Here is a 26,803-nt window from a genome sequence, read left to right as displayed (position 1 = left end):
TCTCAGTTATGCTTGAACTATAAAAGAAAGTTTTGTAACTCTTCCAAGGGTCAATTGATTTCTCTGATTCTATAGTAGAAGTATTCCATACTTTGTTACTATAATTTCCTTTTGTCTATGAATGAATGTAATTCTCAGTGGTACCTCATTCTCCCATCGATATTAGTGTAAAATCTTCTTGCCTCTATTGGTGTCTTTTTTCATTCTTCAATCTACATGAAAATATCTCCTTTTTCTTTTTTGAATGTTATAGATCCTTGTAGCATCTAATTTGGTTCCTCATTTGCATGTGGTTGTTGAATTCAAATAAAGGTTGAATCAGTATATTTTGAGATTGTATTGATGAATAGGCGCATTGTTAGGTAGAGATAAGGCCAAACAAACTATTTAGGTGCATCACCCTTTTAGATTAGATAGGTAGTTTGATTTCACACATCTCCTTCTCCCTTTTCTTCTCAAGAGTAGTTAGGTACATCCTGATGGTAAGGAAGCCAACCTTCTCTAGAGATTTGACCTCAGAGTACAAGTCCCACACTTGGAGGTCATTTCCATATTACACAAGGTTGCCTTTAGGTAAGACTTTAGGCAAGGGTACAGACTTTTGTGTCAATAGTTTTTGGCACGCTCAGTGGGACAAACATTTTTAACAACATAAGTCCACAGGAAGTCAATCTAATCTTATGCATTGAGAATTTGAGTGTTATTCTTAGTGAAATTAGCCTTTGGAGGCATTCCATAAAACACCATGAAAACTCTATGCATCTATTGGTTTCAAGATGAAACAATGCTGGTATGTAAAGATCAAGAATGATCTTTTTTGTGATTTTCAAGTTTTCTATGAAAATGCAATGTTTATGAAACTCTACCCATGGATCCATTTCATAGAATTAACTACTATTCCCCTCCATATCATTCAATTTTTATTCCTCAACCCTCATATTGTCATTCTCAATCTTGCCTCAGGCTGGTTATAGCCAGTATGCTCAGAATTATTACTCTCCTTCTACTCCTATTCCACCAAGCCCAACATCCCCATATAAAGAGCTTAAAGATATGATGTTGGAATTCCAAGAGAGGTTGGATTGTATGCTTCATAAATGAAGCGAGATGTTGCTAGCCCTTGATAGGAAACTTGAGGGGATTACAAGGCAACATGAGTTTGATTTGCAGCATGGGGAGGTCCAACTAGGGTAGTATGAACAATATTATCCTTGTTAGGCATCTCCTCAAAAATAAGAACCAAATTTTTTGACCCTCCTTCACTCTCCAAAGTGGAAGATGAGAAAGGCTTGGTTTGAGGGGGATCTTACAAGAAGGTTGGCTGCAGATGAGAAGGAGACAAGTCTCAGGCTTGCTCAAATGCAAGCTACTAAGTACAAGAGCCTCCAAGGAGAAAGTTTTCTCATTTTTTATGGAATAGCCCTTCCATCCTATAGAATTACTTATTAGAGGCAAAGGCCCACTCAAAAGAACATTGCCAAATCCATTTGAAGAAGAACCACCCAAACACAAGTTCTCTAGCTTCAAAAAGAGTGAGCCTCCCCAGTTTCCTTTCTCTTGCTGCATTGATCAAAATCCTGTGGCTCCTTAGCTGGATGTTGGGTTGCTGCCACAAGAGGAGGAGAGGGAGAGATAGAGACATCTTGAGGAGAATCTTGCAAGGCAAGTTGCTGCAACAAGAGAAGAAGAAACTAGATGTCAACCAACTCATTTTCAAATCAAGGAAATTGAGGTAGCCCCTTCTCCCAAATACATCATTCCAAGCTTCAAGAGGTCCCCTCCATTACAAGATCCTACTACTACAACTTCTCCAATCCCCATGCAAGAAAGATGGACCCATATTGAGCCTTCTATGACCATCACCATTTCACTCTTTATAGGAGGACCAGTTGTAGGGACTCCTAATGGTCCAAATAAAGAGTTTTGGGAGAGTGAAACAAAGCCCACAAAACTATCATGGGAGGAGTTACAGCCTACTAAGGAGGAGAAGGAGGTAGCAATTGAGAAGAAAGAAGAGGATTCAATCCTCTTATCTGAAGAGCTTCCCTCCTTTGTTGAGGAAGAAGAATAAGAATAAAAGGTTGTCCCTTCTCTTGAGAAACAACTCATGGATTTTGAGCATTTGAAAGAAGATGAGGATATTCTATTGGAGAAGGAAGAAGAGCATATATTGCAGCAGACAACCCTTTGTGATGTGGAGGATAAAGAGGAGAATCCCAAGGATGGCTCCATTCTCGAGGAAGGACATGCTAATCTACATGGGGTTTCCCCTAAACCTATGCATGTCATTACAACTATAATAGAGGAGATCAATGATGAGGATGATTTTTTGGATGAGTTGGATGCTATCTGCTCTGCCATAGATGTTGAACCATCATCTCATGTATATGAAGATCATGTTCCATAGCAGCAAGAAGTGGAGATCCACATCATACCAGTAGCTTCCAAGGAGGTGGCTCATGAGTATCATGAGCAAGATGTGGAGATTATTTCTTCACAAGAAGAGGAGAAGCCACTTCCAAACTAGTTGGATGCTACCATTGCAGATCACAATCAAGTGGTCAAGGATGATTTTTTTTTCCCTATACCATCAAGACGATGCCCCATAAGGCACCTAGCTCTACAATAGTGCAGGTTGCCCCCACTCGTGCTCACTTCATAGTATGTGGGAGAATTTTACAAAGAAGAGAAAGCATGCTTTTCTCAAGGCCAATATGTCATAGTATCATAGAGAAACTTCATTTTTTTTAGCATTAGGAAGGAGGTATTCCATGCAGTAGTGTTTTTTTCATGCTTACTATCATTTTTAGTCATCCTCAGCATGGGAGAAGAAATCAACTAGTGAGGAGGGGCAGCTACTTCAACAAACTAGTCAATGGGTTTGTTTAACCTTCATCTTTGTATATTCATGTATATATTAGGTTAGATGTTTTTAAGTTTTCCAAGAAGTGCACAAGCACAAGTTATTTCCTCATGGGATAGCATGTTTGAGTCTTGTAGTTACAGAGTAGGCAGAGAGTTTTGAGTTGCAGAGGTTACAGTATTTTCTAGTTTTATAGAGCAGATCTCAATTTTTTGTGACTCTATAGCCCAATGGATTCTTAAGGCCACTAATACATGCTTAGTAGGATAGCATCCCCCCTGAGTCACCAAAATTGTTATCCATTTGTGTCCTCTGCCAAAATTTGAATTTTTAGGGTGGCAAACATGTCTAACTGTCAACTAACTTGTTCAAATTCAAATTTCCATGCATGTATAGGGATATGTAAAAAACCTTAGTCATACCATTATATCTCTAAGCCTTCAAATCTTATATTTTCATGTTATATTGTTAGGAGTTTCAAGTTGCAATCTCACAATTGTCAAACAGGTCAACCATTTTATCATAGCATCATAGTTTTCTTTTCAGATGATGGTAGAGAGGAGTTTTGATGTTGTGAAAAAGGGGTTATGGATACAATATTATGATATACATTGGATCATTTGATCATCAAACCAAATTTTCAAACTTGCAATATTATGATATATTGTATTGTCATAGCATTAAATTGTCATGGCATCATAAGGATGGATAATTGTAGAAGGGACAAGGTAGTTTTTTGATATTATGATGAGGAGGTGATCAGAGGATCACAAGGTCTAGTTGTCTAGCTAATTATGCAATGATATGGAGGTTATCATAAGATCGTGTGATCATAGCATCATAATGTCAAGTAACCACAGATGCAAAAAATAAGAGTCTCGGTGCTACAATGACAGTTGCATCATAGGATCATCAAGTAGGATGGGTGAAGGTAAGATGATACAATGGTCATAGCATCATACCGATTGTAGGATCATAAGATAAGACAGAAACTTCCCCAATACTACGAGATGGTCAACAATCCTAAGATCATAGAGTTTAATTGTTAAGCCTCTGAAGTTACAAAATGGTATGCGATCATAAGATTGTAGGTCATGTGTGCCAAAGGTGAACAAGTGGCCATCCCTGATTGGTCAAGGGTCTTAAATTATGCAAGTGCCTCAGCTTTATTATGATCATCAGATGTAGATAGATCTATAGTTGTCATTTTTTCACATTTTTAAAATGCCTGAGCTTTAGCCATTGAGAGGAAATGACGAGATACCATGTGTTCAGGTGGGTCTAGTCTCTTCAATTTTCAAAGTTCAATGTATCGGATAAAGGATGAGAGAATTCACTCGACAAGTTTCTATCGACAAATCAAGTCAAGAGATCTTTCAAATGTATAGTACCCTATTGTCCTAAGATTGTGAGGGTAAATGTAAGGGTCTCTAATGTTACAACATGGTCAGATCACAGGATCTCAAGGGTAGAAAGATTGACAGCTGATGTCATGATAAGAGGACAAGCTGTAATCATAAGATCACAATGGTAAAATTTGAGACCATCGAAGCACAATACAATTAGTTAGTCATGATCATAAGATTGCAAGGGTAAAATATGAGATCATCAAAAGCATGACACAAATAGTTAGCCATGGTCATAAGATCGTAGATGGTACGGTTTAGGATTGAGATTCTATGATAGGGTGTTGTTGAGACATTGTGGTGTCATAGCATCAAACGATCGTAGGATTGTAAGAACATAAATACTGAGATTTTGAAGGGTTCTGATGCTACAATGAAGGGCATGATCGTAAGATCTTAGTGGTGATTCTCTGGGCTCTTGAAGCTATGAATAGAGTTGATTGTGTTGTCGTATGATTGTGAGATTTTAGGGGGCATGGAAAGGTAAAGGGCTAGTTTTAGAGTAGTTATCCATTGAATGAAGAGGTAAAGGTTCAGTTGAAGTTTCTGTCGACAGAGGTAGGCAAAGAAGTGTTCTGATCTTACAATGAACCACTATTTGTAAGATCGTAGATGGAAATGATGAGACCATCAAAGTTATGACAAATTCAGTAAGCCACACATTTCTTGTTATCATGAGATCATAAGAGTTATAATTGTTGTTGATGTTATGATAGACTACGATTGTAAGATCGTAGGGTCAATTAACCATGTTCATAGCATTGTAAAAGGAAATCGATGGTCCCACAAGCCTACACCAAGGTGTTGTCATGTGATCATGATATCATGAGATCATTAGGCAGTGGTATGTTGTAGGATCATTAAGGAGTTTCAAGGAGGGCTCGATGTCACAACAAGTTGTGATCGTAAGATTATAGAGATTATAAAAGCACCCTCGACCATAAGATAAATTGATTATCATAAGATCGTAAAGGTTGGGCTTACAACTGAAGATGATACAAGGGTTGACTTCATTGACAATTGTAAGATCTTAGGTTCCTAGGTTGATCATGATTAAGGGTTTTCACTTGTCCGAGATGGAAAAGAAAAGGATCTTCGACTTATGAAATTTCAAGAAAGGTACAGGGTGAAGGATTGAAAATAGTTGACTTGTTAATTTATCTAACTTGGCATGTTAAGAATGAAGAAAAGAAACTCTTTAATGGTGAATAAGATCTTCTTGATCATATACAACCACTTTTGAGTGTTCTCATTGCTTGGTAAATGAAAAGGGACACTCCATTGCCGCTTGGTTTATCCATCTACCCAATCAGACAATCATGGCCACCATTTTTGTCTTCTCAAGGCCCTATTGGTTATGAAATATATGATTTTCTGCATCTAGACATGTACCAAGATCAAATCTTCTCTCGATTGCATTTATTGTTCTATGCAACTTTAATGGTAATAGTTGAGCTATGCCTTAGGGTAGAAGCTATCTCAGTTATGCTCAAACTATAAAAGCAAGTTTTGTGACTCTTCTAAGGGTCGATTGATTTTCTCTAATTCTATAGCAAAAGTATTCCATACTTTGTCACTGTAATTTCTATTTTTCTATGAATGAATGTAATTATTTGTTGTACCTCATTCTCCCATCAATATTAGTGTAAAATCTTCTTGCCTTTGTTGGTGTTTTTTTTTCATTCTTCAATCTACAAGACAATATCTTCTTTTTCTTTTTGAATGTTATAGATCGAAGTTTCTTCCTTGTAGCATCTCATTTGGTTCCTAATTTACATGTGCTTGTTGAATTTAAAACAAAGGATGAATCCATGTATTTTGAGATTGTATTGATGAATAGTGCATTGTTAGGCAAAGATAGGGCCAAACAAACTATTTAGGTGCATCACACCTTTAGATTAGATTAGGTAGTTTGATTTGATGCATCTCCTTCTCCCTTTTCCTCTCAAGAGTAGTTATGTGCATCCTAATAGTAAGGAAGTTGGCCTTCTCTAGAGATTTGACCTCAGAGCACAAGTCCCATATTTGGAGGTCATTTCCATGTTACACAAGGTTGCCTTTAGGTAAGACTTTAGGCAAGGGTGCAAACTTTTGTGTCAACAATTCTCAAAGGAGAGTTGTTACCCTTGAGCCTTGGTAAAATAGTGGGGCTTGTTTCCTATAATACTTACAACCAAGGTTCAAAATAATTGACCTATAAATGTATGACTTGGGGCTAAACCTTTTTCCCTTCTTCTTGATGTTGTCCAATGGGAAATAATTGAAGAATGTTTATGGAATGTAATTGTTATGGTGGTTCAAAAGGGAATTCTGACCCTTTCGTTGCATGATTCATAATTAGAGATGTAAATGGGGATCTCATTTCATGTGGAGAAAATCATGTGAAGGATGTATCAAATGATACAAAGGCTTTGTTGGAAATTTGAGCATCCAAAAATTTAGGATACATAAAGCTACATGTTGAAGGTGACTCCCATATTATTATCAAGACCATTTTCAAAGGTGACAAGGAGGCCTAACACCTACATAAATTCATCACCAAAATTAATAATGAATTAACATTCTTTAAAGATTTTAATTTATCACACATCGAAAGGAAAGTGAACAAAGAGGTTGACATCATGTCCAACTGAGCATTAAGTCTTAACATATTTGAAGTTATTATTGAGAATTTCGTTAATGTCAAGTGGGGGGAATGAAATCACTCCAACATTTATTTTTAAACATAATGTGAATAACACCATTTTCCCTCCCATATAAAAGGCAACATGCAATTGATGGTTTTGAGGTCATAATTTTGTGTGAATTACAATAGTGGATATGATAAGTTTTTAATTTCCTTTCCATTTATAATCATTTTAAGTGGTTGAGGGGTGGCCCTCAAAACCAAAAATCATTCATAGCTTGTGAAGAACTAATGGTGCATGGTTTGTATTATTTTGAGAAAGATGGAAATGATATTCATACTCCAATGTTACAAGAAAAATTTCTCATTTTTATGGGCATAAGAGGAAGGTTTTCTTGGACAAAATATTTAGTTTTGGTTTCCATAGACTTTCCATGATGGTTAGTTGGGTATTGGCTGAGATTTTTTATCGAGTAGAAAACTACCATCAAACAAACATTAGAATATACTCAATAATCTTGGCATGGGCTTTCCAATTTAGAGAAGAAAAATACATAATTAGACTCATCATGGTGAAGTTGGTTCCACCAAAGGCTTTGTTGGTAATGGATAAAATTTGGAGGCATTCATCTGAATCATTGGGATCAATTTTGGTAACAAGAAAATTGGATTGGAAAATATTCTAAGGACAAATTGCACACAATTTGTCTAGAGAGTTGAGGAAGGGTTTAGGAACAAAATATTTAGTGAAGCTAGCAAGGCTTGGTACACCTGAAATTTAGTAGTTATGCAGAAAATTATTGATAAAGACATTACAAAAGTGAAGGCTCGAGCGGGTTGGACTTTTGAGGATGAAGAAAATTTGTAAGATCTAATGTGTGTTAGGGTGGAAAAACACATAGTGGATGAAGATTTTTCTATGGGTCAAATCAATGCAATGCTGAGAGAAAGAATTCATGACTTTGTCTCCTGGGCCCTAAAATAAATTATGGGTGATCCTCTTCTTCCCTTGGTGTCCTAGTATTTTTTATCATTGTACTATCATCTTTTGAATTAAATTATTATGTAATTTTTTGTAAAGATTGCAAAAAATCTAGCTAGTAGGTTTTCAAGTTGGTGGTAAGAATGAGTCTAGTTTTATGAAGACATAATCTTAACAACATAAGTGTAAATACCAATTTCATTTGAAATCTTTAATGGGTAATAGTTTGGTTAAGTGTTTGGTTAGGGTAGGTTTGAAGCCCAATTTTGGATGAAACTCTATTATGGTGAAATGTAAAATCATCAAGCAATGATCTATGAAGGTGTGAGGAACAAGTCTATGTGCTTCAAAGCCATAATTTTCTTCTACAACATAACTGGACATTCCAAATTGTCTTTAATCACAACATTGTTCATGGTTTGGGTTTGAAGGGTAAAAAGGGCATGGTTGAAAGACCAATTTTGTTAACATTGTACTAGTTTGAATTTTAAAATCTTTTTGTAATGGTTAGGAAATTACTCATGGTGTATGTATTCTTTGAATGATAGTGAAAGGTTTTTGGGGCTAAGTTGTTCATGGTTGAAGATAAATTTTGATTTAAGGTTGAATTTAGTATAGTTATTTTATTTCTAAAATTTTTCATGTTATTTTATCTATTAATAAAATCAAAATTATTACCGAGGTAAAAAACTACAAATAAACCCAAGTAAGATCAAATTTTAGCACCATCCGTGGTGAAAGTACCAAAAATATTAGACTTTCTACATCAAATTGTAATTGTGAGTTGGGAAGTCTATAAACTCAAAGTTAGCTTATCCAACCAACCAAACCCTTTTAAATATGGGAGACATTTAATTGTTAATCTAGGGTCATAAACTCAAAATGGAATAGAAAAAAACATGCACCATGTTGTTACCTAGATATTTATTGATCCTACTAGAAAATAAAGTATAAGAAAAGAGATATTTACTACTTCAATAGAATTATAATGAACATATGAACAACAACTACAACTATAAAATTAATAAACCCAATTATACTCTAGTCCAGTAAAAAATAATAGTTGAAATATATGATAATTATTATGAAGAATATCACACAGTCATATTGGTCCAAACCAGTACTTGGGGGGTGAATCAGTAGTGCTCACAGAATTGTTTATCCTAGTAATTCTTCACTCTAACCTTAATATGACCCACTTTATGCTTAGGAACAAGATAAAAACAAGTTAACTCACACACAAAAGAATTCATCAAGTTGACACAAGTATTTTGTACATGGAAACCATTGATGTGAGGATGAAAACCATGGTGTGGAAAATATACCCACTAGCCCTTATAATGCATGTAAAGGGTGTTGGAGTTGAGGAAAGCCAACTCCGAAGACGCCAAGATCACCTGCATGCGAACCTGTCAAAGAGAAGCCAAGAAGGGGAAAAGCATGGAGCATGGGAAAAACCCTAAACGGACATGAGAGCCATCATAATGCAAACACAAGAAGAAATGTATTTACAATAAGAAATGATATGATGATCTGATATGAAAATACAAAGAGGAGAGCTCGAATATAAAGAGCTCATGGAAGCTTGTAGAACAAGCTGGAAGATAAGTGTGACAACTCAGCACACATCCACAAAAAGTGGAATATGCTAAAAAAGGAGAAAACTCCCGAGTTGTCAACAACTAACCACTACATGCATTAAATATGAAATATTAAATAAATGCATGACCTAAGTAAACTTAAGCAATAGAATAAATAATTAAATATTAATTATTTACTCTAACACCCCCCCTTAAGTGCAACTTAGGGAAATGCCTTAAGCTCACAAAGCTAAGATGAAATGCATAATGGGTCCCGGCAACGAGGCCATTTTAGGTACCCAAGTACAATGCAAGAAGATGAAACCTCTGTAAGCAGGGAAAGAGAGAAAACCACATGGGAAAAACCCTCCCCTAAAAAGAGGTAAGAACCCAGTGAAGAACTGAAGAAGTCTCCAACTAGGGAAATTGTCCCCTAAAACAGGAACAAGGAATGATCATGAAGAAGCAGCATCACTGAAGCATGAAGAGCCGCAAATCTGTCAAACTGCTGATCTGAAGAAACCTCCATGGAAGAAGAAGGCACGAGCCGAGCATGTCTATATGGTAGATGATCCATCTCACCGAAATGCATAGGTAGCCAGCCACTGCAATCGCCTTGTATGTAGGATCAACCACTGAATACATAGTTCACACTATCGAACCATCGAACCATGGATGCATTAGAACACAGCATAATCCCCCCTTAATGCAGACGGGGTGTGATGACAGGCAACTGAGAAGGTGAGCCAAAATCTTCTGCAAACGAACCAAGAACGAGGAGAGAGGAAAAGAAGTACTGACACCGATAAAGACACGGTCTAATTGACTCTGCATGGGGCTAATGTCGTGGAAGGGACACTCACTTGACAAAGGGAGAATGCCTAAAACAGCAAACAAATAATCCCCCCCATGGTGCTTTATGAAATAGTGCAAGTACACCTGACTCAAAACAACGTTCATGACTCCCAGAAATACAAAAGTGACAGTTTATCTCAGTGCGAAAAAGAAAAGTGCTTCAAAAAGAGAGCTACAATGATCAAAACTGAAAAGGAGCTGAACCAAAAGAAAGTACAACCGAAAATAAAGCAAACCATGCCAGGAAAACGATCCTCGGGCCTAAAACACTCAAAATATCAACCATAGAGCAAAAATGCCAAAACTATGATAGAAAGAGAAGAGGCCAAAAGTGAGGAAAAAATATGATAGTTTTGAAAAGTACACAGAACCAGCTTTCCAGAAATATAAAGTTTTTCAAAAAACAGACATGGGACGCAAAAGATATGCATGCCGGAGTCAAAAACAGGACTTTGGACTTTAACTGAAAAAATAGGCAATAAAAAAGCATCAAAACCAAAAAATACCTGCACCAAAATCTCCGTCTCGGAACCAGCTTTTCGGCGCTTCTTTCGGATCGGAAAAATACCTCCGTATGCAAGAGTTATGGCCAAAAAACCACAAGTAGGTCCAAAAGTGAATCAGGAGAGGTGCATGCAAGGTTGATGACATAGGGATGACGTCATGCTGACGTCATCATATCCTGAGATTTAAATTGATGGCCCGTCAGCCGTCGCAGCAAAAAGAGAGCTACGTGGCATAGCCACGTGGCAGCTGACGTGGCAGGTACGGATGATGATGTGGCAGGGGCCACGTGGCAATGAGCCACGTAGCACGCCTGCCACGTGTCACACGCGGATTTGATACCTTCCGCTGACTGTGCAGTAGAGCTGGCGGGCGGCGGAACCGGCGGAGATGGCCGCAGGGGCGGCGGAGGCAGGAGGAGCCGCCGGCAGAGGGCGGCGGACGGGCGGCGGGCTGGAGAGGCGCCGCCGGTGGCGGGCGGCGGCCAGGAGGCGGCCGGGCCGCGGTGGTTCGCGGGCGGGGCTGCCTGCTGCGGCCGCTGCGGGCGGCGCGCGGGTGGCGCGCTGGCGGCCCCGCGGTGGCGCGGCGGCAGTGCGCCCGTTAACCATTTTTTTAAAAAAAAATTTACGCCCTGCGTCCGTACGATCCGTACGGCAGCGACCCTGGAGGCCTCAAAAATTCGCCAAAATTGCCCTGTCTCCAAAAACGACAAGTTTTGTATGAATCCTGACTGCAAACGGCCTTCTGGATCCAATGGTGATGTCCGTTTGGGCTGACAGTGCTCCGAAAATTCGCTGATCCCCTGATTTGAAGAAAAAATGCACAAACAAACTAGGGTTTGTGACTTCAAATCACGGCTTCAAAATTTCTTCAACGAAGCAGCAGCAGGAAGGCTCTGATACCATGTTGGAGTTGAGGAAAGCCAACTCCGAAGACGCCAAGATCACCTGCATGCGAACCTGTCAAAGAGAAGCCAAGAAGGGGAAAAGCATGGAGCATGGGAAAAACCCTAAACGGACATGAGAGCCATCATAATGCAAACACAAGAAGAAATGTATTTACAATAAGAAATGATATGATGATCTGATATGAAAATACAAAGAGGAGAGCTCGAATATAAAGAGCTCATGGAAGCTTGTAGAACAAGCTGGAAGATAAGTGTGACAACTCAGCACACATCCACAAAAAGTGGAATATGCTAAAAAAGGAGAAAACTCCCGAGTTGTCAACAACTAACCACTACATGCATTAAATATGAAATATTAAATAAATGCATGACCTAAGTAAACTTAAGCAATAGAATAAATAATTAAATATTAATTATTTACTCTAACAAAGGGGTTCCCTGTTAAGAGCTACAAATGCTTCTTTTGGAAGTGCATCCTATTAGAAATTCCTACAACATGTTAGGGTTACTGAAGCTTTGTTAAAGCTACCTAATTAGAGGACTTATAAATCTTCGTTTGAGAGATACTGTGTTAGAGGATCTTACAATGGACTTCTAAATGAAGTTGGCCCTATTAGGAGCTTACAAAAATATGGAATGGTAAGAAAGAATACTAAGTGTTTGATGTGAATGTGGCACTAATTTTTGTGTGTATATCTTAGCTCTTTCTCCATTGAAGATGCTCTGATCTTCCTACTTGTTTGATGAGTACTTGTTAGTTTGTGGTGACTGATTAGGAAAGTACTATACATACTTCATAAATTTTTTGGGTTTCAGGGCATCACCTTGAAAAAAAAATGTGGGTCATGGCTGACATATGGCTGACATGTTGTAACCCTAAAGCAACATAAAATTACTTGCATAAAAGGGCTTAGAGTTAGGTATTTTCATTAAGTTGTGATGTGAAAATTGGTTCTTGTGGTGGTATTGAACTGTAAGGGATTACAGATTGTAATTAGGTTGTAATCATTGGATTGTAATAATATCAGACTTGCTATTTGGTGGATGTAGCTCAGGGATTGGGTGAACCACATTAAATCTTAGTGCCTTGTGTTCTTTTTTGTGTGATCTATTATTTTTTGCTATTGGTTATATTTGCATGTAGCTGTTATTTATGTCTATGGTTTGATCCTAACAAGTGGTATCAAAGCGAGGTTATTTTTTAGTTATCCTTTGTAGGAAAGTCTCACGATTGAGTGAGAGTGATGGAAGATAAGGGTAAGCTGAGGGTTCATAGGTTTAATGGGTAGAACTTTCAGTTATGGAAGATGCAAATGGAAGACTATCTTTATAAGAAGGATTTATGGAAGTTATTGGAAGGCAAAGCCAAGAATCAGGGATCTATGTCAAATGATGAATGTGATCTTTTAGATAGAAAGGCACTTGGAAGCATTTGATTATGCCTAGCACAATTGGTGGCATTTAATATTACAAAAGCAAAGACAACGGAAGAGTTGATGCAAACCCTAGCAAAATTGTATGAAAAGCCCGCTACTTCAAAGAAGGTATTTCTGATGAAGTGTCTATTTAATATGAAAATGGTAGAAGGTGAATCTGTTGCAAATCATTTAAATGATTTTAATACTATTACGAGTCAGTTATCTTCTATGGGTATTAATTTTGATGAAGAAATTAGGGTTATCTTGATTTTGTGTTCTTTGCTTGAAAGCTAGAATTGCTTGGTAATGGTTGTGAGTAATTCTATTCCTAGATCTAGTATCCTAAAATATGATGATGTGATTGGTGTTATTTTGGGTGGGGAAACTTGAAGGAAATCCTTAGGTGGATCTACATTAGGAAGTGATTTGAACACACAAAGTCGAGGTAGAATGACTAAAAGAGGAAGTAATTCTGAAAATTGTGAGAAATCAAGAGGAAATTCAAAGGGGAGGAGATCTCAAATGAGAGGACCGAACAACTACCAGTAATGTGGGAAACCAGGGCACAAAAAGAAAGATTGTTGGAATTGAAAGAAAAATGAAGGAGATAAACCAGATGGAGACAAGGAGGCAAAAGTGGTAAATAAAAAATCCAAAGAGGATGCTTTTCTTTTGTCCTTAGAAAGTGTTGATGATTCATGGGTTTTAGATTCTAGTGCTTCATTTCATACTACAGCTGATTATGTCCAAGGGGATTTTGGACTTGTTTATTTGGGGGATAATGAACCCTGTTAGATTGTTGGAAAGGGAAAAGTTAAGATTAAGTTGCAGAATGGGAATCATTAGCTACTACATGAGGTAAGACATATTCCAAGGCTAAGTAGGAATTTAATTTCAGTAGGGAAACTTGGTGATGAGGGTTGTGTAGTTACTTTTAATGATAAAAATTGGAAGGTTTCAAAAGGTCCCCTTGTAGTAGCAAAAGGTGTGAAAGTAGGAACCTTATATCTTTGTACAAGTCATATTGTTCCTTCTACTTTAATTGTTTTAGAGAAAAATGAATGTTCAGGAACAATTGTTGCAGTTGAGTAGGGAGAACAAATAACTATTGTAAGTTCTGATAGAATATTGTGGCATAATATACTTGGGCACATGAGTGAGAAAGGTATGAAATTACTTCATTCAAAGAAACTTTTACCAGGTCTAAAATGTGTTAATATGGATTTCTATGAAAGTTGTGTGTATGGAAAACAAAAGAGAGTGAGTTTTGTGAAGACTGGGAAGGAAAACAAAAAGGAGAAATTAGAGTTTGTGCATATCGATGTATGGAGACTAGCTCAAGTATCCTCCCTTGGTGGCTCTCATTGTTATGTTACATTTATTGATGATGCAACTAGAAAAGTATGGGTTTATTTCCTTAGACAAAAATTTGATGTATTTCAAACTTTTAAGAAATGGAAATGCTTCGTTGAAAATGAGATTGGTAAGAAATTAAAATGTCTCAGATCTGACAATGGTGGTGAGTATTGTAGTCATGAATTTGAATATTATTGTTCCACTAATGGTATTTGTCAATAGAAAATTGTTCCAAGGACTCCACAAGAAAATGGAGTGGTTGAATGCATGAATAGGACTATAATGTAATGTGCAAGGAGCATGAGGTTGCATGATAGGTTGCCCTTACACATGTGGGTGGAGGCTATCAATACTGTTGTATATTTGATTAATAGAGGTCCCTCTACTCCTTTGGGTTGTGGTATTCTAGAGGAAGCATGGACTAGTAAGAAGATGAGTTATTCTTTTCTTAAAACCTTCGGTTGTGAAGCATTTCTTCACATAGATTCTGAAAATAGAACCAAGCTAGAAGCTAAGTCAAAGAAATGTGTATTTGTTGGATATGGCATTAATGAATTTGGTTATAGGATTTGAGATTTTGAAAATCAAAAAATTGTAAGAAGTAGGGATGTCATATTGAATGAGAAAGTGTTGTACAAAGATCTATTGCAGCAACATGAGAAGAAATAAGATGATTATGTAGTGTTGGATGATACTCCACAAGATGATGTTCCAGCCATTTCTCATGATGTGCAACAACCGCAACAAAAAATACAACACACACGAGTGCATGTTAGATGGTCAACAAGGCAAGTTAGTCCTCTTGAAAGATTTTCTCTCTCTCTTTGTATTCTATTTTATTAACAAATGCTAGTGAACCTAAATGTTATGATGAAGGTGTGTAGGTGGATACTAAGATTTAGTGGGAGTCTACAATGAAAGATGAAATTGACTCTTTGCTAAAGAATAAGACATGGGATTTATGCAAGTTTCCTGTAGGTAAAAAGGCTTTACAGAATAAGTGGGTTTATAGGTTGAAACAAGAGGACGGGGGTAAGAAAAGATTTAAAGCCAAGTTAGTTGTAAAAGGATTTGCACAGAATAAAAGAATTAATTTTGATGAGATATTTTCTCTTTGTTGTTAAAATGACTTCTATCTATACTGTTTTAAGTCTTATGGCTACTGAAGATTTGTATTTAGAGCAGCTTGATGTTAAAACAACCTTTCTTCATGGTGATTTGGATGAGGATATATATATATATATATATATATATATATATATATATATATATATATATATATATGGCTCAGCCACATGGATTTGAGGTCAAAGGTAAGGAGAAGTTAGTGTGCAAATTGAAGAAAAGTTTATGTGGCTTGAAGCAAGCACCTTGGCAATGGTATCTAAAATTTGACAGTTTCATGCATGAGCATGGATACAATAGGTATCATTCAGATCATTGTGTTTACTTTAAGAGGTTGGATGATGATAGCTACATTATTTTATGTTTATATGTTGATGATATGCTTGTAGTTGGGTCTATCATGGATCATATTAAAGGGTTGAAATGCCAGTTAGCACATGCATTTTCTATGAAGGATTTAGGGGCAACAAAACAAATCCTTGGTATGTAGATTTGCAGAGATGGGAAGAATAGGAAATTGATGCTATCTCAAGCTGATTATGTTGAGAAGGTGTTGCAACGTTTCTCTATAGAGAATGCTAAAGCTGTCAACACACCTTTACCTGGTCATTCTAAGTTGACTAAGGAGATGTGTCCCATGACAAAAGGAGGATAAGATGTCCAAGGTACCCTATGCTTCAGCTGTAGGAAGCTTGATGTATGTTATGGTATGTACAAGGCCAAATATTGCACATGCAGTGGGAGTTGTTAGTAGGTATATGAGTCATCCAAGAATTGAGCATTTGAATGTAGTCAAATGGATTCTCATATATTTGAGATGAACATCTAATAAGTGTTTACATTTTGGGGGCCCTACTACTGATTTATAGGGCTATGTTGAATCAGATTTGGCAAGGTATATTGATACTAGGTAGAGTACTATAGGTTTTGTATTTACTATTGGTGGAGCATCCGTGAGCTGGGTTTCTAGGTTACAGAAGGTTAATGCATTATCCACTATAGAGGCAAAGTGTGTAGTTGCTATAGAGGCAGCCAAGGAGATAATATGGCTTCAGTTTTTCTTGGAAGAATTGGGACACCCTTAGAAAGATAATTATTTGTTTACAGATAGTCAGAGTGTCATTCATCTTGTAAAGAATTCAGCTCTACATTCAAAGACCAAATACATACAATTGTGGTACCATTTCATTCAGTCAATTTTGGAGGATGGATAGTTAAAGCTGGACAAGATACATATAGATGCCAATCCAACATATATGTTTACAAAGGTAGTGACAAGGGAGAAGCTAAACTCCTCTTCAGCTTCAGCTGGTCTTCTAGACTGAACCTAAATAAAAGAACATCAAAGTCTTGGGTGGTTTGATCTAGTGGGAGCCGCATGTGGTAGTGGTATTGCTATAGGATCAGTCTCCAAGTGGGAGATTGTTGTCTAGTGTGGAGTCTGATCAATCTCTAAGTGGGAGATTGTTAGTTTGTGGTGACTGATCAAGAAAGTATTGTACATACTTTGTAAATTCTTTGGGGTTTGGGACATTTCCCTGGGAAATTTTTTTGGGTCGTTGCTAACGTTGTGGCTGACATATGGTTGACATGTTGTAACCCTAAAGTGGCATAAAATTACTTGTATAAAAGGGCTAAGGTTTAGGTATTTTGATTAAGTTGTGATGCAAAAATTGGTTCTTGCAGTGGCATTGAGCTGTAAGGAATTATAGATTGTAATTAGGTTGTAATCACTGGATCATAATAATATCAGACTTGTTGTTTGGTGGACATAGCCTAGGGATTGGGTGAACCACGTTAAATCTTGGTGTCTTGTGTTCTTTTTTGTGTGATCTATTATTTTCTGTTATTAGTTATATTTGCATGTAATTATTATTTTTGTCCATGGTTTAATCCTAACAGTACTCTATCCTCACATCTCCCTCAATTGCCTACAATAGTTCACTTCTCTTATGTCACTCTATTGCACCTACTTCAATTGGATTCTTCACTCTCAAATCTTTGTATTCTCATGTCCTCTTTCCCTATAGTAGGTTCTCTCTATCAAAAATTCCCTTATCTATTCTCTACAACCCATTCAATAACAACCACACTATTACACTTCCAACTTCATTTCATATATCCTTCTATTGATGTCAGGGCACAATCACCCATAGCCAAATTATCTCACTCATATTTTAATTCCATGTATATGTTATTCATGAAAGACCTATGAACCCTATGCCTAGGGTCTAGGTTGGTATCTTTGCCAGTGCTAGCTTTTGACCAATGGTAGCCTATCATCCTTTCCTTCTTATATCCTTTACCTTCAAATTTTTGTCACATTAGTGGTAATTCTTTGCATTAATGACTCAGATCAACTGATATCTATTTATGACTCCTTGCCAGTGGGTGTGCTAGAGTTTATTTTGGTTTTTCTCATGAGAGGTAACTTTAGAATTCTTCCTCCTACTACTTGTTCTTGACTGGTTGTCACACATTTTTCCAAACAAATATTCTTGGCCATCAATGACAACACTCAATGCTTCTCTTACTTGTCATGCCAAAGATGCATGTAGGGCCATAAATCTCCTCATTACCACCATGCTCCTCGTTCTTCATTGTGAAGTACCTTTTCCATGCCTTTACTTGTACTAGTGAAATGTGTCAGTAGATGGTCTTGGACAAAATATGTTAGTGTGTGTCTCTCTTTTTCTTACTTTTTTGGTTCCCCTTATTTTTGGTGATTTTATGCTTTTTTTTGTTTGTACTCCTTTGATGTTCTCCATAATTGGTATTCTCCACCTTTCATATTTTCTCCCACTTTCATCTATTCTCCTTTTTTTGAATCACATGTGATATTCTCCCCCTTTTTTTCATCAATGAAAAAGGTTGTTGTAGGGTGATTATAGGTTCTTAAATACATTTGATATTGACCCTGTATGGAGGAAAGATGGGTTCTCCATGATGCCTTCAAATTTGTGAGAGAAATGATCCCACTTTTCATCTCTCCCAAAAGTGTTTCCATGTTGTTGTGTGGGAGTTAGGTGATAATGAATTCTACACTTGCAATGTGTGCCTGAATGATTCTTATCATGGGAGATAGTTTCAATTATGGTCATGGAAGCATAATTGAAACTATCTCCCATGATAAAAATCATTCAGGCACACATTGCAAGTGTAGAAGTCATTATCACCCAACTCCCACACAACAACATGGAAACACTTTTGGGAGAGATTAAAAGTGGGATCATTTCTCTCACAAATTTGAAGGTATCATGGAGAACCCATCTTTCCTCCATACAGGGTCAATATCAAATGTATTTAAGAACCTATAATCACCCTACAACAACCTTTGTCATTGCAATGACTTCTACACTTTCAATGTGTGCCTGAATGATTCTTATCATGGGAGATAGTTTCAATTATGCTTCCATGACCATAAGGGCTCACTTCTCTTGTTTTATCCTTGATCTCATAAATGACATGTAGTAGCCCCTATGTTTTGGACAAATAGTTAATTGCAGAGTCAGCGACTACATTGTAGTTGTCTTTTAGATATTGTAGTTCTTGTTGAGCTCCTTGAAGTTTATACTCTACATCCGACAAAAGGGTGTATGGGTTAGATGACTTCTTCAGGACCAATACTAAGGCTTGCAAATTTTCTTTCATCTTATCTTTTATTTCCTTTAGAGTGGTCTGATTCTTTCTCACTTGTTCTTGCAATATACTCAACTTTCTTCTTGACCATTACTTCTACACTTCCTTGGTCGACTTTGACTTTGTTAACTAGTACAAAGAGTTAGTTGATGAGATTTGTATTAGGTCATATTGGACATAAGAAGCTAGTTTTTTTATGATGTTTTTGGTAATCACTTGTATGCTATCTCATTGCCCCTTCTTGAGTTCTCTTTTCCTTTTCAAACACTTCTTGTATTCGATGATCTCTGCTAGATCCATGTTAGAATCTTTTCTTTCTTATCAACTATAAGTGCATCTAAATCCTCCTTTCCCTCTACTAGTCTAACATATTTCTCATAAAATTCTTGATCCTCTGAGTTAGAAGATGATGATGACATTAAGGATGATGATTTCATCATGTATTTAGTAGATTTTCTCCTTTTTCTTAGTTGTTATCTACTTGTTGTTCTGGAAAGGCTTGATGCTCTTCTTTTACTTTCTTATCTATGTGTCTTTCTTTCATACATCTTTGAATATGATAGTGTTGGTTTAAAAATGACACCTTGTCTTTATTTTTGTGATTCAATTTCTTTTTCTACTCTCTTGGATAGGGATTTCACATCCTCTTCCATAACTTGAGACTTTTCCTCCGGAGATTCTCCATTTGGTATTTGTACTACAAGAGGTGATTCCTCCCTTTTAGCTTCTTCCTTTGTTGGTGATATATTAATTGAGATGGCTTATGTTTTGATTGTTTCTTCAATCTTTTGTTGCGTCATGTCTTCAGGTGACCTGACTTTCTCCTTGGTTTTTTTCTTATCCACATATGTGACTAGTGAAGTTTCTACTGACTATTCATCTTCCTCTATTCTAATGTCAAACTTGTTTGCCTTGGTTTTCTTATGCATTGTTGTCTCCTGTTGAGCTACCTTGATCAGTTCATATTTCTTTTCATCTAATACATCTTCCTCTCTTTGAGGACTAGGATTTTCATATCACCTATCTTTTTCTTTTCTCCTTGTTTCTATCCATGAGTGGGTCTCAATACCCATTTTCTTGGACCTATCAATTATCATACTTATTCCACTACTTGGTAATTGATTTCCTTTAAGGTGGTCATCAATGTATAGTGTTGGCTCTTTTAGATACTGATTAATACTTGCTCTTGTCTAGTTCCTTTGACTATACAACACTTACAACTTTTTCTTTGTTTTCTTTGGAGAACCTTGCAAATCTATTCTTAAGAATAGTGCAATCATATTTCTTTACAATTACATTTACAATCTCACTAATAGGAATTGGTTTAGAATTTTTCTTACCTTCCTTAGTTGTTGGTGATGCTTCCTCTTCCCTTTCCTTAGTAGCTTCAGTGATCACAACTACTCTAACTACATCATCTTCTGATTCAACTTCTTTGACTTCTAGTTTCCCAGGTGATGATTCTCTTCTTCTCTCTATTATTGAGGCCTTGTGAGGTAGATTGGTTGCTAGCTCTTCTTCAATATCCTTCGTGCTCGTCATCTTGAATGGTATAGTTGTAAAGGACTTAGGTGCCTGACTCCTCATTATTGGTGGAGTGGACTTCTGTGCTACCTTTTTCTCTAGTACAAGCATGTTTCTAATTTCTATGCATGTGCCAAACCTTGGCAGAATATTTCTTTCTTTTGAGGTTATAAAGCTTTCTATGTGGTTCTTGGCTTCTTCATCTTTAACTCATAGCCAAAAGGTGTCATCCATAGGGCTTGGGGTTGTGCTCAACACAAAATACACTTATTTGTGCTTTCTAGAAAACAAATATTGTCATTGTATCTTTCAACTAGACTCATAGCTATCCTTTCCCTCTAATTCTTTTCCTTTTGGAAGTGATCAAAATAATACAACATCATAGTGTTTTCTATTCCTTCCAATTTTCTATATAACTCTCCTATATGGGCCATGACCAGTTGATCTTCACTCCAATTGATTTTTGGGGATTTGTGGAATTCTCTCCTTAGGTAGAAGGAAACATATATCACTATGGATCCATATCTGATAATTTAATATTGATGAGCATTCATAATCTTTCTATTTTTTCTAGTATCTTCCTATGAAGGTATACACATAGATCAACCTTTAATTTGTTGTGTATAATGTAAAATGCTCTGTAAGCTATATTTCTTGGATCAAAATCACTTCCACTAGTGTGGAACAATTTGTAACTCAACACCATGGTCACAAACTTCAATTTTAGGCTTGGAATGTCACTTATGTTGCACCCCATTCCATCTTGTGTTTTACTTCCTTCAGTAAATGAGGTTGTTTTCCTTGCTGAGACAATGTTCATTAATAGATCAATACAAATGCATTGAACTCAGTTACCCTTTTGATTAGGGCTTTGGTAATCCTAGATGGTTTGTCCATCCACATATATTATTCATGAATTTTATAGAGAAAAAACCTCACCCATTCATCATGAAATAAATTGGGTATTTCCACTGCTCTATATAGCATGGACTCTAGTAGATCCTTGTGTTCTTCTTTTAGGGTTCCTTCTGAACAAAATGTGCCATACAAATCTCTTATTTCTTTATCACCAATCTCTTTTATCTCAACTTCTAGGTATGTAATCACATATTTAGTGAGTGATACATCATCATGTAGAGATGATAGTGTGGTTCCATCTTCAACATTTCTTCCTCTTGATATGATTCCTTGATACTCTAGGTGACTTCTTTGCTTGTTGTCAATCAAATTTACCTTATTGATTTGTTCTTCCATTGTTTCTCTTGATTCAAGATTCCTTAGTGTGTAGATTCATAAGAATTTCATCCTACAAATGATACTTTCATAATATCTTTATTTTGAACTCTTAAGGTTTCACAGTATGAAAGCACAAGTGTCTTCATGATGCAAGGTATCAAATGGTTCTTGATCCTAGTATTTATGTAACAAGGTTTGCACTATTAGAGTTATAGCAATTGGCAAAGGCCTTACCTACCAAAGGTTATATATCATTAATGTGTTGATTCTTTTGATTACTTTTTTAGAGCTTTGATCAATAGGTTATGAAATTTGTCTCCATTGATTCTCTTCATCTATAGTGCTACCAATTTTGCATTAGGGGATCAATTTATGATTGTCATCTTAGTATTCTAACCCCTCTAAGCTATGCAATCTTAGTTAGTTTGTGAGGCCTCACCAATGATTGATGAGTTTTCCATCTTATCTGGCTTGGTCTTAGCCACTTCACTCTTCTTCATCTACTTAGTGAGAAGTATTCATCCAACTATTCTATGGTTATGGTCTTCTCCTTTCTGACTAGAGACTTATCACCTTTTCTTCTACTACATCCACAATCTCTTTCAAGGTGAAAATTTTTGTGGTAGATATAAAAGGTCATTTTGGTACCTTTCCATGATACGATGTTGTTCCTTCAATTCATCCTCAACTTGCATTGAGTTGTTGGGTGTCCTTTTTATAGGTCATATAGACTGGTATGGGAAACCTATTCCTTCCAGCAAGACTCATTTCCTTAGGATACCTTTGATTGTCTCGAGCTTTGGTTTGACAATATTCTTCTCTATGCATGTACTTGTTGTAGTAGTAGAAATATATATCAATTCTTTTTTCATTGAAGTTAGATATACACTACTAGGTAGTGTGGCCATAGAGATGACAATTTTTATAGTACCCTTTGTGGGTACACTATCAAATTGGTGTTATCTACTTAAATCAATACACAATAGATGTGTGCCCTACCTTACCATAAAAGTTATAGGTTGGTTTAGCAGTACCCTTACATTTTGGAGACTTACTCCCTGATCTTCCTAAGTTTACATTCTTTGCTTTAGAGGTTTATCCTTCTTCAATCTTGATAGCACCTTAATAACCAAGATGGTTGTGACTTTGTTTCTTCTTTGAGCCTTCAGTGGATCATCAATATTTTTGGAGCTCTCATTGAATGTCCTCAATTTCTCATTCTATTAATTTGTGCTTCTTAGCTTGTCAGTAAGCTTGAGCACTTGGTCGGTCAATTCCTTAAATTTTTCCATATTGGGGCAAGTACACTCTTTAATCCTCAGTTCACCATCTCTCTTTTCTGTTGTAATGGCTTTATTGCTTGTTAGGATAGAATAATGTTGTTCATCCTAAGTTTTGGCAACTTATCTTATTAGCTCATCTCTACCCTTGCTTAGCTAAACAAATGTTCCTTTTAGCTATTGTATTTCAACCATTAAATCATAGATGGTTGAGTTTTAGCACTAACTTCTTCCTCTTAGCTAAGGATTTTCTAAGCTTTTATTTCAAGTCCTCAATTGTGTCCAAGGATTCTTCCAACTTTCTTTGTAGCGATTCCATCTGATCTTCCCTCAATTTGTTAGAATTTTTGCAATAAGGAACTAGGATCTGATACCAATTGTTGGTTTGAACTAGTACTTGCAGGGGGGGAGGAATAAGTACCGCTCGCAAAACTAGTTATTCTACAGATTCATCACTCTAACCTTAATATGACCCACTTTATGCTTAGGCACAAGATAAAAATATGTTAACTCACACACAAAATCATTCACCAAGTTGACACAAGTATTTTGTATGTGGGAAACCTTGATGTGAGGATGAATACTACGATGCAAATAATATGCCCACTAGCATTTATAATGCATGCAAAGAGGTGCCCTATTAAAAGCTAAAAATGCTTCTTCTAGAAGCACATCATAGTAGGAATGTTTGCAACCTATTAGGGTTACTAAAGCTTTGTTAAAGCTACCAGGTTAGAGGATTTACAAATCTCCATCTAAGAGACACCTTGTTAGAGGATTTTATAATGGGCTTCCAAATGAAGTTGGCTATGTTAAGAGCTTAAAAATAGATGTAATGATAATAAAGCATACTGAGTGTTTGACTTGAATATGGTAATGATTTTTTCATGTATATATCTTCTCTTTCTCTTTTGAAGATGCTCTAATCTTCCTACTTTTTCAGTGAGTACTCCATCCTCACCTCTCCCTCAATTGCCTACAAAAGTTCTTTACTGATCTTCTTTCACTCTACTACACTTACTTCAGCTAAATTCTTCACTCTCAACTCTATGTATTCTCACATCCTCTATCCCTATAATAGTAGTGCAGGAGCACCCTTTCAAGGCTCCCACCATATCAAATTTTGGTGTGATCAACTTCTTCTAAGAAGTATGTAGATAGAATAAGAGTTTCTAACTCATTTGGTGTGTTTTGCTCTAGTTTTGGCTCTTCATCTAGGTGATTGGCAATGTATTGTCATGTTGTGATTTTTTGCTTTCTAGGTGCATAGGGTGTTCCTAAAATGTTGAAATGGTGTATTGGGGGATGTTTGAAGCCTAAGAAAGCCTTGAGAAGACCCAAAAATGGCCTTAGTGACAGAATTGCAAAAAGAGAAAAAAAGAAATAAAAATTGCTAAGTTGTTGGTCACTTTTGTAAAAGTGTTGAGCAACTTTTGTTAGGAAGCAAGTTAACTTTTTTAAGTGGCTAAAAATGCCCTAACTCAACCCATACACCATGTTATAGCCTATTTAAGGTTGGAAGAACCTGAACCAAGGGTTGGAAGTCATTTTTTTGTATAGCATTGTGCTGCTATAGCAAACTGTGACTGATTTTTATACATTTTTAATGGTTTTTAGTGTTGTTTGGCAGAAAATCACATTTTTACTGTCATTTTTTTGCATTTTCCAGTTTTCATATTGTATATTATCCATTATCCATGCATTATATTATATCTATAAACACGTTTTGGAAGGTTTTAGTAAATTTTTTTAAAAGTAAGAGTTTGTTGTCCGATTTTTGAGTTCTCAACAATGAACGGGTTGTAGCTCTTGTTTCCACCATGGGATTTCCATGGCCATTTGGGTTCCAAGACTACAGACCCTAATGTGTAAAATATTTCAATAAAGGGCCCAAAAAATGTGTGCAAGCATTTGTTTGACAAAACCCTAGGCAAGCTAGGCAATGCCCGATTAGGAGCAAGCAGCAAAGAATTTGTTCTCAAGAGAAAAGTATAAAGATTCAAGACTTGCCCTTCAAAGGGATTCAAGAGGCATATAAGAAGGTTATTTTTTGAAGAGGAGAAGTTTCTATGATTTTAATATGGTGTTTTAAAATTGAGGACAGCAAGCAGCCCTCAAAACCCTTCAAAACCCTCATTTTTACCATTATTGTTGTACGACTTTTTGGTGGCCTAAAACCTCAAAAATATTTGAGTATGTATTGAGTAAATTTTTTTTTATTAAGGCCAGGTCTGATGAATCCCTAAGGGTAATAAGTTATTAGCCCTATAAATTTGGGTGGAGGCCTAATTAGGGGCTCTTTTAGTAGCCTTTTTGTGAAGAAACCAAGAAATCAGGTATGAACCCATTGTTACCATCTATTCAAGCATACTACAAGTGTTCCAATAGCACCTTAAAAATCATCAAAACCTTGGTTGGACTAGGTATTAAAGTGGAACCCTAGTAGACCTACATATGCATTTTAGAAGAATTTCTCTCCTAGGAGGATAAGTGAGTCATGAAGCAAGATTTGATCATTTCACCTAGTGGGAATGTTAGGGAAGGTCAGAGGATGTTATAAGTTGTAGGAAATCCTATAGACCATATAGGTGTAGATAAAACACCAAGATCCTATTGTTGGATGAGAAGCATAGACTAGCTAGTCTATCTTAGCCTACCCCATCAGATTGGTATTAGAGCTAGTATCAGAGCCTACAAAGGTGTGGGACAAAGCAAGTGCAAAGAAAGGTTAATGCAGTCACCTAGTGAATCTAATGATTCTAACATAATGGTAATTAATGCTGAATTTTCTAAGAAGGTAGAAGAGCAAGAAGAAGACAACAGGTCTTTGAGAGAAATATTGGCACTACTGGAACAGTTGTTAAGTGAGGTCCAAGACACTACAGATAAAGTCAAGGACAAGATGGAGTAGAAAGAAGAGAAGGAGGCTAAATAAAAAGACATTGAGTTGGAAGAAGAAACTCCAACACTAGATCCTATATTACCAAAAGAGCCTTTCTTGAAGGCAATCAAAGCAATAAACAGTAAAGCCTTGGAAGGCATTCCTCTATTCAGTGGCAAGATGGGTCCTGATCTCATCATGGAATGGATTGAAGGAATGGATAACAATTTTGAATGTGATGGTGTCTTTGATGCTCAAAAGGTTAAAGTGGCAAGGTCAATATTGAGAGGCACTACTCTCACCTGGTGGAAATTTCTGCAAATAGAGAGGGAAAAAGAAGGAAAAGGTCCTATTACTTCCTAGAAAGGAATGGTGGCTAAAATTAAACAAGCCTACATTCCTGAAGACTATGAAATATAGCTACATAGGAGGAGACAAAATCTAAGGAAAAAAGACATGGATGTGCACTCCTATACTGAAGAATTCCAAAAGTTATGCTTTAGGTCTAAAGTAGTTGAAGATGAAAGTATCTGGTTGGCAAGATATCTAAATGGACCCAAATGGTCTATTCAAGAAGAAATGAGCCTTGTCACTCCTAAAATAGTTCATCAATTTTATCAA

Source organism: Cupressus sempervirens, chromosome 9 (assembly GCF_028749045.1).
Source record: "Cupressus sempervirens isolate cs-2001-9-10 chromosome 9, ASM2874904v1, whole genome shotgun sequence".
In the NCBI taxonomy this organism is placed as follows: Eukaryota; Viridiplantae; Streptophyta; class Pinopsida; order Cupressales; family Cupressaceae; genus Cupressus; species Cupressus sempervirens.
This window is presented reverse-complemented; position numbering follows the sequence as displayed.